The sequence below is a fragment of the Ceratotherium simum genome, chromosome 5 (genome assembly GCF_057802395.1).
Source record: "Ceratotherium simum simum isolate JZ-2026a chromosome 5, ASM5780239v1, whole genome shotgun sequence".
NCBI classification, from domain to species: domain Eukaryota; kingdom Metazoa; phylum Chordata; class Mammalia; order Perissodactyla; family Rhinocerotidae; genus Ceratotherium; species Ceratotherium simum.
In genome coordinates, this window is record NC_141904.1 from 67,689,561 (window position 1) to 67,709,392 (window position 19,832).

The 19,832-nt window shown below is 41.2% G+C and overlaps 1 protein-coding gene across 1 annotated transcript in view; it reads right to left on the reverse strand.

Moving 5' to 3' along the window:
* Positions 1-19,832, reverse strand: part of TAFA4 (TAFA chemokine like family member 4) — a 166,380-nt gene that overhangs the window by 25,519 nt on the left and 121,029 nt on the right. The gene's annotated exons all lie outside the window — the stretch shown is intronic.

Below are 19,832 nucleotides of genomic sequence, written 5' to 3' on the forward strand. Positions count from 1 at the left end.
TTCTTTTGTTATTCAATATGCTTTTAAGAAACCTTGCAAACAACAGAGAAAATACCCATTTGTTCCAGTGCAGTCAGGGCCTTTCCATTGTAAAAGGGATAAAACACAAAACCTCATTTGCAATAGAAGTTCTTCAGTTGAAACTACTTGAAAGCTGATAGAGAGACAGAAGGCATCAGGTTAGGGTGACTTTCTTCATGCTATTATTTCTCTTAGATCCTTTTCCTTTTGTTCAAATCCTTTTTCCCCTTCCTCCTCCTGCTAGCATGAGAAAATACACCCTCAAAGGGAAGCCTCACCCTCCAGTGATCTTCTTAGAAGGCATTTATTTGATTTGAGTGTGGTTTTCTCTGTGGCATTCTCAGTCTTTCTCTCCATGGGGGCAGAAGAGAGGAAAGAAAAGGCTGAAAACAAGATTTCATGAAATGAAAGCAGAAAATGAGGCCATGGATGGTCACTGCCTTGGGCAAATATGCCCAGTATTCCTAGTTGTGGTTCCCTTATAATTCTCAACTTTCTTCCCTGATCCCTGCCCCAAGGCTTTCAGTCAAAAATGGAGACGTCACAGTAGAGAAGTTAAGACTCTGGTGGCCATGCAACCATCAGCTGGACAAACTTGGTAACTTAGCTGTAGAGACAAATATCTTTTGAGCCCCTATCATGTGTCAGCCCCTCTGCTGGGGTTGAGGACAGAGCCATAAAGGAGAGAGGAGAGACACATCTCTGGTCTCAACAAGTAGAAATATCGGACAATTCTCCTAAGGTGGAAATGGACTTCTCCTTACCTGCTGGTGACAAAGTAGAGGGCACTGGAGTGGAGTCAGAATTGCTGAGCTGGAATACCAGCTTCTAGGCTTGGGTAATTCTAGCGAGCCTCTCAATCTTTCTCATACATAAGTAGTATATTATCTACCTCCCATGATGATTATAAAGTTTAAATTAAAGTGCTTAACGAATACAGTGAGCTACTTGAAACACTACAGATGTTGAATAAGTGACTTTGGTTTACATATTTGTTCAATAAATATTTGTTGAGCCTTTACTCTGCCTGGCACATGGAAACTTAACACTGAGCAAAACAGGCCAAAAAAATCCTTTTGCTCAAGGACCTTTCACATTTAGCGATGAAAGAAACACAAAGCAGGAAAGATGCAATTTAAAATAGAGAGGGCCCAAGCAACTAACATTTGAGTGAGAAATTAAAGCAGGTGAGAGAAGAAGCCTTGCACATATCCAAGGGAAAGAGGCCCCCATAACTGCAGCTATGTGAGAGAAGGGAAGATTGATTCATAGGAAATGATGCCAGAAAGATAATGGAGGGTGAATGAGCAGATTACACGGGGCCTCATGGGTCTCTGTGGGGGCTCAGGCTTTTACTCACAATGAGATAGGAAGCCCCTGGAAATTTTGAACTTAGAATGGCCCCATCTGACATACATTTTTAAAGGATCTATTATGATTAGAACAGACTAAAAAAGAGCAAGGATGGAAGCAGGGACACAACTCCTGTCACAATAATCCAGGGAGAGGTGATGACGGCTTGCACCAAGGTCACAGCAGTGGAGATGGTAAGAAAAGTTTGGATTCTGAATATATTTAGAAGGAAGAGGTGACAGGATTTATCAATTGGTTAAATGTAAGATGTGAGAGGAAGAGAGAGAGGTCACTGCTGACTCCGAAGTTGTTGCCTGGAACAACAAGAAGGGTGGGGTTGTCCCTTAAATAAATGAGACAAAACTAGGAGCTTGGTTCTTAAGTTTTAGATGCCGATTAGAAATCTGAGGAAGGTCAAATAAGCAGTTAGACATTTGAGTCTGGTGTTCAAGAGAGAAGTCTGGTTTTAAGATGGACATTTGCTCATCATTGGAATGTGGATGGTATTTAAAGCCATGAGACTGGATAAAATCCCCAAGGGAATACTTGTAGCCAGAAGATAAAGAAAAGAATCACTGCAATGTTAAGAGCTTGCAAGAAGAGAAGGAGTGGGCAGTGGCCTAAAAAGAGAAACAAGTGTGAATGTGTAGTGTTCTGGAAGCCCAGTGGACAAAGGTACCAAGAATGAGGGAGTAATCACGTTAAATGCTACTATGAATTCAGGTAACATGAGGACCATTGGATGTTGCAATATTAAAGTCATTGGTGGCCTTAACGAGAAAAATGTCAGTAGAAAAGTGGAGGTAAATCACGATTGGAATGAGTTTCAGAGAAAGCAGAAAGTGAGAAATTGCAGACAATATGCTAGAAATTGTGTAATAAAGAGAAGGAGAGAAATGAGAATGTAACTGATGGGGTATACAGGTGTTAGCAAATTTTTTTAAGATGTGAGAAATTATTACAGCATACGTGTATGCTGATGGGGAAAAAATTCTTATAGAGTGCCTAAACACTCTGTCTCTGTAGGAATAATTACTATTGTTCTATTCTAATAGATATTACAAACAAAAATTTTCAACAACTGATTGAAAGGCAAAACAAAAGAAGAATATGTTCTAATCCAACACACCCTGTCTCTTACCTTAAGTTTTTAAGATACCTAAAAACTTTCTATACTCAGCAGTCCTAATTAGTCTCAAAAATATTCTTCTTCCCTCACCACTCAAAACAATGCCTATTCTAAGGACTTTCCCTCCACATTTTTCTTAATCAAAAGTCTGCTATCTGTTTACCATTCTTTACCAAGAGTACCCTCAATTAGAAGATTCATATCTATATGAGACGATAAGCACCGCAGAATAAACGCTCTGAGAGGATCTCATTATAAATGAACCTTGGTCTTTTGAAGGCATGACATAAATAAATATGACTACATATACACACACAAAATACTCCCACTTTAATTATAATATAAAAGCTGGCTTTATTAATTAAAAATTTATTTATTAATTAAAACTTAAACATATACTTTCAAATGTTACATTGAGCTATCACTTACTTCTTAGTGTGATAAACCTTCCCATATTTCAGAAGTAGTCCATCAAACTGTCTGTTATGGACTGAACTGTGTTTCCCCCAAATTCATATGTTGAAGCCCTAAACCCCAATGTGACTATATTTGGAGATAGGGCCTTTAGCAAGGGAATTAAGGTTAAATGAGGTCTTAAGGGCAGGGCCCTCATCCAATAGGACTGGTGTCCTTATAAGGAGAGGAAGAGATACCACAGAGTTCCCTCTCTCTCCACACACTCACAGAGAAGAGGCCATGTGAGGTCATAGTGAGAAGGCGGCCATCTACTAGCCAGGAAGAGGGCCCTCACCAGAAACCGAATTTGCTGGCACCTTGATCTTGGGCTTCTAGCTTCTAGAACTGTGAGAAAATAAATTTCTGTTGTTTAAGCCACACAGTCTGTGGTGTTTTGTTATGGCAGCCTGAGTTGACTAATACACTGTCACTTATTAATTCTAACTTCATAGGCTAAAAAAAGGTGACATGCTTCACATCAAGGGGTGTCACGCTGGAAACACGATTGGGCAAAAGAAATCTTCTGGGATCACTCACGTTTCTGAAAAAGTCTCTTTCCATGTGTACCTGTGTATGTGTGTGTGCTGTAAATCAGCTTTTTAAGCCTAGTTCATTACAGAGCAATGGGAAATACCAATTATAAGACATGATCTTTGTCCTCAACTGTTGGTAGTTTGGACCCAGTCTGCCTTAGTTTATAGTAACGTAGATTACTACAATGCCAAATCGTATTGGAGAATGGTCTTGTTCTTAGGAAATACATGTAGTGTGCCACTTCCTTTCAAATAATTCAGAAAAACAAAATCAGCTAGATAGGCAGATAGGTTTTTAATTGGTAGTTCTAACACAATAGGATGTAACAGGTGGTAAATCTAGTAAGGGATATAAAGATGTTCATTGTACTTTTCTTTCAAACTTTCTTTAGATTTCAAAAGTTTCCAAATAAGAAGCTGGGAGGAAAAGCCAACATTACAAGAAATAAAGAAAGCATTAGAGAGGTAAAGACCCCAGGCTCCTCTGTTTAAAGAGCTACTCTGCCCTCTCTACTTCCGTAAAGTTTTCAATAAGTGACATCACTTCTCTTTGCCTTGGTTTCCATATCTGCAAAATAACAAACCTTCAGAGGTTTGATGTGAAAGGATAAATGGTAATATATGTAAAGTGGTGAGAACGGTGCCCAGTGTATAGAAAGTGCTCAATAAATATTAGTGGTAGTAATAATAATTAAAAATAAATATGATCATAACTATTATTACTGCTAATATTATTATAGACTACTTCAACAACTATTAAACTAGAAAGATCTAGGAAGAAATGCAAAGAATTGGATTCTTTTTTTTTTTTATTATTTATACTTCTCAGAATAAGGAAAAAGTAAATGCCTTCTAGGAGCAGAAAATTGACATTGCAACGGCCCCTTACCCAACCGATATTCTTTGAATTTGAGATTAGAGATAGTCAGCAATCCTTCTTTTAATTTTTTCCCACCTGGCACATGAATCCTTTTATTTCCCCACAAGTATCAATCCAGTGCCTCCTTAAACCCTGAGCTCTCCCATAGAAACAATCGATTCCAAATTTAGGGCATCTCCAACGATGTGAGTCATGACTCGCAGCCCTACGGCATTGGACTATACTAGATACTCCAGTTTCTGCTTCTTTGGCTTCTGGTTTTACTATTGCCTACTACTTTTAAAGGTTTCAACTCAGCAGGACCACTGGGGAACAGGAAATCAAATGAAGCGGCTCCCCATGCTTAGTGCATCATACTGATCACCTTTCTTCTGAAAGGGGAACATAATTGCAAAGCCATAGAAGAGACTGCAAAAAGCCTCTCCATTTGGAGGTAACTGATGAAGCAGAGAACTGACATTATGCTTCACTGGCACCTCCTCTCTCAGCCTCAGTCAGCTGCCCGCCCCCCTTTCCCAGCACTCCTACAAGTCAGGGGGACAGCTAAGTGGAAGATTTATCAAAAGAAAAAGGAGACAGAAGGAGAAGTGAAATTGCTGTATTCAGCTTCAAAAAACCTGTTAAAAAACTATACATATACTAAAGTTAGAATAAAGCCAAATGGAGAGTTAAAAGATAAAAATAAACACAAGGACTTGTTTTAGTCCCTGCAAGTCCTTTTCAATATCTGTATTTGTGATTTCAACAACATTTCATACACAGTTGGATAGATTTCTTATGTGTTCTACTAAATTTGCATGTGAAACCATCTCAGTGGACAAAAATAAATAAATCTATGTGCATATAATGTAGAAATTGGTGATAAGCTTCCATTTGTACATTTAAAATATAAAAAGTATATATGTATTTTTAACATTTTTCCCTTAGGAAATTTTGTTCTATTTCACTTCTAACTAAAATAGACTCCAGCAATATGCTGCATAATGTTTTTTTTATCATAACCTAAACAATATTTTAGATGCTATTTAAACACTCTCTTATAAACATTATTTTTGTTGATACAATTATGCATGTCATTAAGTATCTGAACCCAGAATTAAAATATCAGACTGCTACCCTCACATGGCACCATGGACCTCTCCTTAACAGCACTTAACCAAACCAGTTTTCAATAGATGTTTTAATTTTTTAATTCCAGTTAAAAATGGTAAAATACCCACCTATGTTGATCTTCTCTCCTTCCTAAGACACTACTAATACAATAGCAAAGGAAGACAAAAGATCCAAACTCCCAAGGGCAAAGAACAGAAGTGGAGCTATCAGCAGTTGGGAGACATTTAACAGTGTTTTGGAAGATGGAAAGTAGATGGATTGATTGGAAAGTAGATGGATGATTGATACAGGCAGAAGTGGGGGCACAAGAGTGATTCACTTCCAAGAACCTCAATAGGTCCTTCAAGGCATGAGGCTGAAAGCAGGAAGCCTGGCTGACCACCAGTATACACAAAAACAAATTCCACTTATCACCGAGACCTATCCATTGTCAGAGATTCCACTCTTCCATAATGAGGTCCAACATTTGGAGAAAATCTCCAGTATGAAAAAGACCAAAATAGACAAACAGAAAAAATAAAACTGGAAGACAGACAGAAAGTTAATGCAAGGAATAAACAAGGACCTAAGATTACTAATAGTAGTAGTATGACTCCAAAAGGAAAAGAGGAGGAGAGAAGGAGGAAAAGATGATTAACACTCACTATGTGTGAGGTATTCTAAGTGTTTGTTAATTTTTAATATATATAATATATAATAAACACATATATATCCTTACTGGTTTTATATATATAATTATAATATGTATGAAATCTCACAGTTATCGGATATATATATTCTCAATAAATCTTTGACAATAGGTAAGATAAGAGAAAGACAAATTTTCACAAGGTCATTCATCAAATAATCAAAAAAAAAACACATGTCAAATCCAGATAATCTGATACTGCAAAATGCTATGACAATGAAATCAATCAGACAACATAAAAGTACTCTTGAGAATTTTTTAATAGCTGAAACCAATAATTTTTCCAAATAAAATCTCTCAGAAAATTCAAAAGACAAACAGATGGAAATTATGAAAGCAAACAGGAAATACTTAGAGAAACAATCCCCATGGCCCAATATCCTACTCCAGAGATAGAGAACAACAACACTGTGTTTTCACACAGTGAGGATATCACCAAAGAGATGATACACGTCCAAGACGAGAGGGACCTGAATCCAATCAGTGCCCCGAAACACAGAATGAAGAGCAGACCTGCACCAAGACACAGCCCCGCGAAATTGAACTTCTCAGAATAACAGCAACAACAAAATAAAAAAATAAACAGAATAAGAGCTTTGAGAAACCAGGAGGAGAAATATTAACATGTGGAAAAAGGAATAAAACAATTTTATTAGACTTCTCAAAAGCAAGACTGTATGCTAAAAACCAATGGGGTCATGCTTTCAAAATTCTAAAGGAAAAGATTGCTATACCCAACAAAACTATCAATAAAGTGTGAGACAAAATGTATTTCAGACATTGTCTCTAAACTTTTATTTTCACGAACCCAATTATTTAGGAATTTAATGGAGGATATGCTGTAGCAAAATAAAGGAGTAAAGCTAGTAAGAGAGAGACAGGGGAAAAGAAGGAATCCAATCCAAAAGATCGGTGAAACAAAGCCACCGGGTCACGTTTTCAGCTAGCCAGAATAGAAGAAGCCAGAGATCTCAGGAGAAAGGGAAATCTGGTAAGAAGCATTAAGCTAAAAATATTTTATACATGCAAATAAATAAAGCAGTTAGAAAGAATAAAACTGACCAAGATAAAGATCACCTTTCCTTTCTGTCATAACAGAAGGTTAGTAGATAAGATCTAAAATGGATTAAATCAGTATCTCAGTATATGTGTATTATACAGAAATACGGTCTTAATAGATCTGAGATATAAAAAAGGAAAACAGTAGTTGCAGCTGGAGAGTGGAACTAGGGATACAGAGAGGTGAGCCAGTTGATTTTTCAAATGTATACCAGTATTACTTGGATAAATTTAATTACATATTTTGAAATCCTAACCACCCAGATGATTTCCAAAGCCACAGTATCTTACATTCAGAGCTGAGTCCTTTCATACATACATACATATACATACACATACCTATGCATATGCATACACATATAAGAATTGACTCCTTTACCTTTGATAACTATGTCTAAAGTTTTCTATTTTTAGTAAGTTTTTTCTATAATGTTAAGGTTATTTTCGAGTAAAAAAATAGTATATCTCTATGTGCTGCATGTTTCACATTTACTTAAGCAGTCGCACACCCACGTGCACACACAATTCGTTACGAAAATACTGACTAAAAACTCTGATTAAAACCTCTAAGACTAAAGTGGAAATCCCACTGAACGTATAATGATATTTAACTGATATTAACCATCTTTTCCTGAGCATGACCATCCCTTAGACAATACGCTTCATCTGGGTAGGGAACACAACTCCCTTATTCATGACTGGATCCCTATAGTAAGCAGTAAATTCTTGAATGAAAGAACTAATCCTCTTAATCCTCTTTTTCATACATGGCTTACATTAATACTAGAAGATAGTAGTTACACAAAATCTTCATCAATGGCCTACAAACTTGAGCCAGTAAATACCTTTATATCATGAAAACCCAGGAAAGACTTCCTTGCCTGAGTGACTGTATTCTAGGCTAGTCATGGATTCAGACTCATTAAATAAAAAAAAATCCAAATATAATCCTATTCAAACGCCAAACCTTCTATAGCCTGGATTTTGATTTGTTAGTTCATTTTGGATCTTTGTTTTGTTTGCTTTTAATAAAACTCTAAGGAAAAACACTTTTTCAAAAATGCTTCCCTCCTAAAAACATGATGGCTTTAGGAACGATGTCCAATTAGGGGTAAGAATAGGGTTCTTGTGGGGGTTATGCATTTTAAATGCTGTAAGAGTAGAAGTTTGTGACCACCCGGGACAAGTTGGTGATAACACATTTTGAAATGCCCAGAAAAAATCTAGTACAACATACCACTGCTGCTAACAGTGATTATCTCTGAGGAAGAGAAATTTTGGAATAAGCAAGGATTGATTTTATAATTAAAGAAAATAAAAACCATTTTAAAAATGAAAAAGTAGAAGCTCTCATAACCAATGTTCTGAAACAACAGTTTTCAAATGTGGGGGAAGAGGGAGAATCTCCCTCTGCCCTTTTCCTTAAGGTTCTTATGGCTGGCCAAATAATTAACAAGACAGGTTAGCAGGAGAAAATAATACCAAGTTTAATAACATGTATACATGGGAGAAAGCAGGGACACTGCGTTTCTCAACACAATAGCAGAAATTCTCGTCTTAAATACCATGTTCAGCCAAGGACAAAGTAGGATGTTGGGGGTGGGGGGAGTCAGTTACAGGAGATTACCACTAAAGCACAGTAAACAAGAGTAAGGTTATTATGCAGATTTAAGGCCTCACCTTCCACATTGATAAGCCTCTAGAAATGAGGCCATCCCGCCCTGTTCCCAAAACAGAGAGGGAGATACCTTTACAAATGGAGATTTCCCTTATAAATGTAAATGTTTGTCTGGCAACTCCTTGCAGGGCCATCCAGAGAATGTGGCCAGAGAGACAGAACTTCCAATAAGATGGGCTTGTTCGTGCCTTTCCTTTTGTAACATTTATCCTACATTATCTTTACAGCCATCATGATAGAAGATCTGTTCCAAGAAGGAGCCACCATGTCAAATTCTTTAGGCAGTTAGAGGGGGAGGTCAAATGTCCCTCAGAGAAAACAATCAAGGTAAAGAGATATATTTTAGGATGGCCAAATCTTGATCTCCCACACAAACTAGAGTATGTGAACCTCTAGAAATACACAAAGACTTTCCAAAAGTTACACCCACAGACAGCTTTAAAGGAATCAATTTCCAAATTATTCTCCATACATTGTGGTTTTTTTCGTTTTTGTTTTGTTTTGTTTTGTTTTTCACCTAAACATATAGGATGTGCCTATGATGGAGGCACACACACGCCTGCTCTCCAGACCCAACTCACCTTCTCCCACTTTACAAAGAAAGAATAACTTTTGTGCAACCCATATCTCACTATAGTACTAGCAGTGAACACTTCTACATTAACACCCAACAAAAGGTGAGTTTGAAATTTGGTGTCATTGAAAGCCCCCTCCCCAATATTCATCTCATTAACAGATGAAATTCCAATAAAATTTTACTGATGAGGAAGAATTCAGACGTCACCTTAAAATGTGCAAAGGTGTTCCAAGGTGTTTAAGTGTGAAGACCACTACACTACCCAATGAGTTTCTAGAATATTCTGATGGACTGCCACAGCACACTGAATGTTCTCACACAGAGGGAGCAAGAATTGAGCTGCATATTCACCAAAACTGCGAGTTTGTTACCAAACATACTGTCGAGGCAGGGAAAATCCCCTTTCTTCCCTTCTTGTGTTCTTATGGCTGGACTGATACTAAAATTGACACAAGACCAGATTAACAGGAGAAAAACCCAGTTTAATACATACGTATTGGAGACCACAAAGAAATGATGCTCAGAGGGTGAACAAAAAAGGCAGTATATGTATCTTTGACACAAAGAAACATAAATTTGTGACAAATTGACAGGACAAAGAAACTTAAGTTTGGGGTATGTAATTAGTGAGGAATTCAAGCAGAGTTTAGGCTTGAGGTAGTAAATCAGCAAGGTTTGTTTATTCAGGCTTCTTGGCCCTGAATTCCCTAGCTCTAGTGATAAGGATGCAGGGAGAGCACCTTTCACATGGGAGATTTATTTCCTGCTTTCAGGGGGAACAGAGACAGGAGTGTCAGAAAGCCCTTTTTGCTTTTTAAGTAACTTTAACTCAAAATAGTCAATATGCTATTGTGGGACAACTTGAGGTGTCCTGTCCTGGGCCCCCACAATACTGACACCATTTGTACCGTAACTGGAATTATGTGACCTAATTGAATATTATGTAAACCAAGAAAGTTGTTTCTTCTCCAAAAGTAAGCCGAGTGCTTGGAAAGAGGCAAAGGCAAGCTGTGAAAAAAGCAATCAAACGACATGTGGCACGAGCACAAAGATAATTTTTTCTTAATTCTGTAAGGCTTCACAAGTGTCTAAGGTCTACACTCCACTTTTACAAAGAACCTGGAATTCAGGAGTGACAGAGAATAGGTGAGCTTTATGAAAACAAGACCATGTGGAATCCAGAACATTAGATCCATGCGCAAAGAAATGACCTTAATATTACATCAAATGACTGGTAAATGAATGTACATTTATAGATAGTAAGTTCAAATAAAATATTTAAGACATGTTTTATCTTATCTTTTTTAAATAATTCCTTCTCTAAATGACTTTTTCAGTTAACCAGACAACTACTGCTCTCAATCACCTAGAGAAGAGAGCATCTACTGAAATAAAAAGTCACAGTTGGGGGCCGGCCCCGTGGCTTAGCGGTTAAGTGCGCGCACTCCGCTACTGGCAGCCCGGGTTCGGATCCCAGGCGCGCACCGACGCACCGCTTGTCCGGCCATGCTGAGGCCGCGTCCCACATACAGCAACTAGAAGGATGTGCAACTATAACATACAACTATCTACTGGGGCTTTGGCGGGCGGCGGGGGAGGCTTGGCAATAGATGTTAGCTCACGGCCAGTCTTCCTCAGTAAAAAAAAAAAAGAGGAGGATTGGCATGGATGTTAGCTCAGGGCTGATGTTCCTCACAAAAAAAGAAAAAAGAAAGTCACAGTTAACTTAGCTCAGTCATCCCCAAAAGAGCACATAGTATCCTCTATTACAGGGAGGGATCCTCTATAAGACTAGGTGCTCTGTTTCTACCCCACCTGGGGCACACTGCAATACAATTCTTACCTGGAGTTAGCACAGTCTCCCAGGATAAAGATTAAATTCTCCACAAGACAGTGTCTACTTCAGCCCAGTCACCTGCACTTCTGACCAACTTGGCTACAAATTCAGGGGTTCCCACAAACCCCTCAGCTTTAATAATTCACTAGAACAACTCACAGACTCAAGGAAGCACTGTATTTGTGATAACATTTTTATTATAAAGGATACACATAGGGCAAGGTCTGGAAGGGTCCTAGATGCAGAGCTTCCATGCCCTCTCCCTTTGGATTCAGGGCGCATCACCCTCCTGGCACATCACTGTGTTCACCAACCAGGAAGCTCCACTAAATTTCAGTGTCCAGAGTTTTTATTGAGATTTCATTACATAGTCATGATTGATTAAATCAATGGCCATTAAATCAATGGCCACTAAACTTGATCTCCAGCTCCCCTCCTCTACCCAGAGGTCAGAAATCCGAAAGTTCCAACCTTCTAATCACTTGCTTGGTCTCTCTGGTGACCAGTCACCATTCTGAAGCTATCTAGGGGCCCACCATGAGTCACCTCATTAGCATAACAAAGCCCTATCACTCAGGAAATTCCAAGGGTTGCTGAAGCCCTGTGCCAGGAACCAGGAACAAAGATCAGATATATTCTTTATTATACCACAACAGTGCAGTAACTATAGAACCAGTGCTCTAATTTCCCATGCAAGGAAAGTGATGTTCAAGGTGCTGCAACAAACGCTTTTACCTTATATGGAGCAAGAAATGCCTGATGTCCAAGCTGGATTTTGAAAAGGGAGAAGCACACAAGATCTAAGCATGATTATTCATTGGCTGTTGGAGTGCTCCAAAGAATTTCAGAACATGGTTAGTCTATGTTTTACAGACTATGGTACAGCCTTTGACCGTGTAGATCATGAAAAGCTATGGGCTGCTCTGAAAGAAATGGGAGTGCCTCATCACTTGATTGTCCTGATGCACAACCTGTATTGTGGACAAGAAGCCACCGTCAGAACAGAATACAGAAAGACAATGGTTTCCTAGAGGCAAAGGTGTCAGACAAGGGTACATTTTATCTCCCTATCCATTTAATCTGTATCCAGAACCTATCATACAAAAAACAGGGCTAGCCTCAGATGAAGCAGGAGTGAAAACTGGTGGAAGAAATATCACAATCTAAGATATGCAGATGACACTCTCTTACTTGCAGAAAGCAGCAATGACTTGAAATGACTTCTGACGAAAGTGAAAGAAGAAAGTGCCAAAGCAAGATAGTATTTGAACATCAAGAAGACAAAAATCATGACTACAAAAGAGCTATACAACTTTAACGTAGACAAGGAGACATTGAAATTGTTAAAGATTTTGTCTACCTTGGTTCAGTCATCAATTTAAATGGAGACTGCAGCCAACAAATCAAGAGAAGACTGAGAATTGGAAGGATAGCAATAAAAGAATTAGGAAAGATCATCAAGTGTAAGGAAGTGTCATTATACACCAAGGCCTAGATTATCCACACCCTCCTGTTCCCAATTACTATTCACAGGTGCAAAAGCTGGACAGCGAAGAAGGCTGACAGAAAAAAATGTATTCCTCTGAAATATGGTGTTGGAGGAGAGCTCCACGGACACCCTGGACTTCCAGAAAGATGGACAGCTGGGTCTTGGAGCAAATTAAGCCTGAACCATCACTGGAGGCAAAAAAGACCAAAATGAGGCTGTCCTACTTTGGGCACATCACGAGAAGGAACGGTTCTTTGGAAAAGACAATAATGCTGGGAAAAGTAGACGGCAGCAGGAAAAGAGAAAGATCAAATATTAAATGGCTTGACTCCATACAGGAAGCCATAGGCGTGAGTCTACAGGAGCTGAGTAGGGCTGCTGAGGACAGGACACTGTGGACATCACTCATTCATAGGGTCGCCAGGAGTCAGAGCTGACTTGACGGCACGTAACAACAATACCACAACAGGCAAATTAAAATTGTGGAACAGATACAATTTCATTAAATTTTTAATGAAATTTTGGGTTGAGAGAAGATTAAGAGTATGGGAGCTTAAGAAAAGGGAATGAGGACAGGAAAGCAAGGAAGACTGAGAACAGTGATGAAAGAAAACAGAGCAAATGAGAGAACTGGATCAAGGAGTAAATGATGGCCTCAGATCAGAACAGTGTTGTCAACGTCTTTGCCAAAAGAATAGTTTTTATCCAGAAACAAAGCATCTGGGGGGAGATACCAAACAGAGATGGACCTTGCTTCTTCATCTAGGAGATGAACCAGAATGGTCATGCTAGGCCTAGCGGTAGACATTGGAAGGGCTAGCAGTAAAAACAGGGATCCCTTTGCCAAGCTCCAGTCCTAGGAGAGGTCGCAATACTTGGAAAGGAAGCCTCTGGAAGGAGGAGTTCACTCCTAGAAATACCTGCTAAGCTCAATCAGCAGCAAAACACTGGAACTCACAAACTATGCCAAACATTTACAGTTATTGTTAGTACTACAGAATTCTTTTGTTCTGTTGCAAGGATTAGGTAGGTGGTAATTACCACATACTTCATTAGGAGACTACACTTTACTGAGTATTTAATACACATTATCTCATTTGAAATAGCTCTTGAACTGGAAGGAAAGAAAGAGAAGACCACAAACACAGGGGCATTGCTTGGGGAGAGGAATACTTTCTCCATGCCATGCTCGGTACTCTCAAGCAACAACATCAGAAAGTATACCAAGACAATGTGATTAAAGGGAATCCAGTGAAGGTTAAGCATGCAACCTGAATCCTGCCTTCTACCCCTTAATAGCACATATGTGAGAAGCAGTAGAGCAAAGATGAAATAATCAACAAATGGTATTGGGTCAACCTGATAGCCACCTGGAAAGAAATAAAGCTGAATTAATATATAATGCTATACACCAATACACACTCCAGGTGGATGAAAATTTAAACATAAAATAATAAAATATAAATGCATTATGAGAAAATGAGAGTTTTTTTTTTTTTCATTTTGTAGTAGGGAAGCCCTTTCTAATCAAAACATAAAACTCAGAGGCATAAGGGAGAAAAATTACATATCCGACTGTGTGAAAAGGAAATCATGTGGCAAAAACATAAAAATAAACAGAGTTGGACACAGGAGGGGGCTCCACTTGTGCTTAGGATGTAGAAAACTACAAAAGAAACCCTCTCACCATAACAAACAAAAAGCCAGATCATCTACAGAATCATAACATTTTTTGAGCCTGTCAGAGAATCACAAAGGATTCCAGTGAACTGAATTCCAAAGGATGGCAAGTACCTTTGAGGATGTGAACTATTTGACTTTCGTCAGAAGATAGGGGGAAAGGTGCCTGTCATAAAAGCAGGTAACAAGAACACAACTGAAATTTTCCCCATTCCTTAAAGGCCGAATGTGAGCAGGGAGTCCCAGACACAAGAGAAATTTGCACTCACTCTTTCCAAAGTCCTCCACTGGGTGCTCAAGAGAAAGACTGGGGACAGGGTAGAACAGAGAGAGACTCCTTAGGTTGTACAGGTGTGAGATGGGTGATCAGCTGTCACTGGGAACAACACATGACTCATTATCCTAGAACATTCTCACATACTATGCAAAAGTTATCTGCAGTCTCAGACAAAGGCTGTTGATCACTGTCAAGGAGGTAGAAAACCTCAGTGCCCTTACCCACACTGCCACCAGACAAAAGCCATTGGCCACTGGAGGCAACATAGGGAAACTCACTCATTCCCAGGATCCTATAATGATGAAAAGCAGAGGTCTGCTGCCACTGGTGAGAGAGAGGGGAGAAGAAAAGCAGGAAACCTGCTCCCTCCCAAACTACCTCCCCTAACAGATACAAGGGCAAGTTCAGCTGCCCCTGGAGGGAGGGGCAGAGCAAGAGCATTGAGAAGGCCCCACCCCTGAGGCTCAGGCATACAGGGCCTGCCTAAGACTGATGCTGGAGCAGAAGAGCCATAAACATCCTTGCTCCCCACCAGACTTGCACTGAGTAATGAGAAACCTCAGTCTACCACTGGAGAGAGGACCAAGGCAGGGAGGGAGACCGTCTCCACACAGCTCCCACACTAAGCACAAGGTAGCATCAGTCCACTGCTCAAGGGATAGGAAGGCCATGAGGCACTGAGGGTAACAAGAACAATAACAACAAAAAAATCCAGCTCAACCACAGACTAGACTGACTCGTCTCATGGCCTGATAGAAGAAGAGATGAGTCTATTTCTGGTCGTAAATAACATTTATCTCAGCTTCCTGTTCTATACACACCGTCTCGTATCCAATAAAAAATTATGAAACACACATAAGAAGTCAAGAAAAAAATGACCCAGAAGACAAAGAAGCAACATCTTTAAAGTACTGAAAGAAAAAAACCTGTCAACCCAGAATTTTATGTACAAAAATGAAGGCAAAATACAACAGGAAAATTAAAGTAGAATTGCAAAAATTATTCAAAATGGCAGGAATTGGAGAAAGGAGGAACAGAAAAAGAGAAGCAGCAAGAAGAAAACAATAAATAAACTGGTAGTCTCAAACGCAAACATATCTATAATTAGAGTACACGGTAACAGACTATAGAATTCAGTTAGAAGGCAGAGACTGTCAGAATGGACAAAATAAAAACAAGGCCCAAATTTATGCTATCTATAAGAGACAAACATTAAGAAACAGAAAAGTGGAAAGTAAATGAATGGAAAAAAGATATACCACGCAAAATTAAGCATAAGATTGGAATCACTATGTTAATAGCAGATAGAATATATTTCAAAACAAAATGCATAACCATGGATAAACAGGAATATTTCATTATAATAAAAAGGTCGATTTAACAGAAAGATATAGAAATCATTAAAGTGTATACAACAGAGCTTAGAAATACATGAAGCAAAAGTGACGGAATTAAAAGGAAAAATAGATAATTCTCAATTTATACTTGGAGATTTTTACCCTCTTCTCTCTGCAACTAATAGAGTAAGACAAAATCAACAAAGACATAGAAAATCAGAACAACACTATCCGCCAACTTGACTTAATTAATATTGTATAACACTATATCCAACAACAGAATATACATTATTTTGGGCATGTATAGTAAGTTTATCAGAATAGACCATATTGTGTGCCATATAAGTCTCAATGAATTTAAAACTATTAAAATCATAAAAATCATGATACTGAACACAATTTAATTAAATTGGAAACCAATAACAAGAAGACAACCAGGAAACTGTTTAGAAAGTAAACTGAAGGAAGTAAATTATATTAAAAATTTAAAAGTTAATACCTTAGAGACAGGCACCTCCACACCCTAAGGATTCCTGGTATAGGAGGGAACGTTTATCGATCCTGACTGACTCTATTCATAGAAGACTCGCCCTAAACTGTTCGGGGAAAATTGAGAACAAGAGAGTGCTCCAGAGGGATAAGTTTGGGAGGGTCGGGGTGGAGGGGGTCCAGATGGGGACGCGTGTGTGTAACCTGATAATTGCTTCGCGCCATAGCAATTCGCGCCATAAAATGTAACTGTTTAAATGTTTTAAATTAGCCAATCATGTAAGACCGCGCCAACCTTTTCCCGCTTTATGCTTCCGAATCCTATAAAAGAGCTTGCCCCTTAAGGTTCGGGGTCGACCCCTCTCTGTCTCCTGCGAGAGATACGTGTCGACCCGGAGCTCCGCTTAATAAAACCTCGTGCATTTGCATCAAGCTCGGTCTCCTGTGTCTGTGGGTCCGCGCCTTCCCGAGACTGGAGTTGGATTTCCTTTTTGGAATCCTACATTTGGGGGCTCGTCCGGGATCTGCGCGGTCACCCCAGACTCCGAAGACCCCTTGGAGGTAAGCCTGAGTGACTGGGTGTGCGAGTGTGTGCGGCGCCGCGAAGCATTGCTTTGGTCTCGGTATCTGGGCAGCCGCCGCTTCGGGCCGAGAGGGCCCAGCGGCTGCAGTGGCAGACGTGCTGGGAACTGCAGGCTGCAACCCTGGGGNGGCCCCAAGGGGCAAGGAGTCAGGAAAGCCTGACTACCCCTTTCAGGTAGAAAAAGAAGCGGCACTCTTTTTCCCAGGGAGGACACGAAACCCCCTCCCGTCTGAAACCGCCTTCGGTTGGCTTGTACAGACACCAACCGGGCAAAGTTGTTTTTGTCTTGCTGTGTTTTTGATGTTCATTGTTCTGTTTTTGTTCGTTACGTGGACCTCATTTGACGGGATGGGACAGACTATGACGACCCCCCTCTCTTTGACCTTAGACCACTGGACTGAAGTGAGAGCGAGAGCGCACGATTTGTCGGTAGAAATAAAAAAAGGGCGTTGGCAGACTTTTTGCACCTCTGAGTGGCCCTCCCTCAATGTGGGTTGGCCCCCTGAGGGGACGTTTAATCTAACTGTTATCCTCGCGGTGAGGGCTATTGTTTTCCAGGAGAGACCGGGGTCCCATCCTGACCAACGACCATATATTACAGTGTGGCAGGATCTGGTGCAGAACCCACTCCCGTGGGTTAAGCCATGGGTAAAAGCAGAAAAACTAAGCCCCCGAGTCCTGGCGCTGCAGGATGCGGAGACACGGCAAAAATCGAAATCAACTCGAACAGCGGAGTCGGAGACCCCTTCAGCCCCCCCCGGGGTCTACCCTGAGATTGAGCCTCCTCCCGAATGGCCCCCTTTCTCGCCTCCCCCTTACCCCTCCCCCGCTCCAGGATCGCAATCAGGGCGGAGGGCGACTGGCTCGGGTCCCTCCGCTGGAACCCGAAGCCGCCGCGGAGCCACTCCGGACGGGCCTGATACCACGGTGGCGCTCCTGCTAAGAGAGTATGGAGCTCCTGCGGGGCCCAACCAGCTGTCACCCCTCCAGTACTGGCCTTTCTCTTCCTCAGACCTGTATAACTGGAAAAATAACCATCCCCCCTTTTCAGAAAACCCCGCCGGATTAACCGCCCTGATAGAGTCCCTAATGTTTTCCCATCAGCCCACTTGGGATGACTGTCAACAGCTCTTACAGGCACTCTTCACCACGGAGGAGAGAGAAAGAATCACACAGGAAGCAAGAAAGAATATCCGAGGCACCAACGGGCAGCCCGCAACGATAGCTGAGGCGGAAGAAGGGTTTCCGCACAACCGACCCAACTGGGACTATAACACGGCTGAAGGTAGGGGGTCGCTGTCCGCTTACCGCCGGGCTCTAGTGGCGGGTCTCCGGGGAGCCGCAAGGCGGCCCACCAATTTGGCTAAGGTAAGAGAGATTCAGCAAGGACCCACTGAACCCCCCTCCGTTTATTGATGGAGGCTTACCGCAGGTACACGCCCTTTGATCCGTCCTCGGAAGGGCAGAAGGCCTCTGTCATTATGGCCTTTATTGGACAGTCAGCCCCAGATATAAAGAGGAGATTACAAAGGCTAGAGGGGCTGCAAGACTACGACCTGCGGGACGTAATAAAGGAGGCTGAAAAGGTGTATCATAAAAGGGAGAGTGAAGAGGAAAAGCGAGAGAGAGAGAAGGGAGGCTGAGGAGAGGGAAGACAGGAGAGACAGGAGACGAGAAAAAAAACTAACTAAAATACTGGCCGCAGTGATAAAAGCGACAGGGCCAGATCACAGACAGTCAGGGAACCTGGGCAACGCCCCACGACCAGGCTCACGCAGACGGCAACCCTTGGACAAGGACCAATGTGCCTATTGTAAGGAGAGAGGACACTGGGCAAGGGAATGCCCCAAGAAAAGGGCCACACCCAAGGTGTTGTCTTTAGGAGAGGACGAAGAATAGCGGGGACGGGGCTCGGGCCCCCCCCCCGAGCCTAGGGTAACCCTAACTGTTGAGGGGACCCCTATGAGTTTTCTGATTGATACTGGGGCTGAATATTCAGTACTGAAGCAACCTTTGGGGAAATTAAAAACTAAAAAGACTCTGGTTGTTGGAGCCACTGGGCAGAAACAATACTCATGGACTACTTCCCGGACAGTGGACTTGGGGAAAGGAAGGGTGTCCCATTCCTTCCTAGTGATTCCTGAATGCCCGACCCCGTTGCTAGGTCGAGACCTTTTAACCAAACTGAAAGCTCAAATAGATTTTGCTCAACCTCGGCCTACAGTATCCTGGTCCGCACCTACCTACCACCATGATATTGGCCCTGGAGCTAGAGGAAGAATATCGGCTCCATCAGCAGCCTAAGCCTAGAGCTCGGCTCAATACCGATAAGTGGCTGATCGAATTTCCAACGGCATGGGCTGAAAGCGGGGGACTAGGGACGGCTACGAGAATTCCCCCAGTCGTGATAGATCTTAAGGCCGGAGCCCTCCCGATAAGGGTGCGTCAATACCCAATAAGCAAAGAGGCCAGAGAAGGAATCCGCCCCCATATCCAGAGGCTGCTCCAACAAGGAATCCTGGTTCCTTGCCAGTCTCCTTGGAACACCCCCCTCCTGCCTGTAAAAAAGCCTGGAACTAATGATTATAGGCCGGTCCAGGATTTGAGAGAAGTAAATAAGAGAGTGCAGGATTTACACCCTACCGTGCCAAAC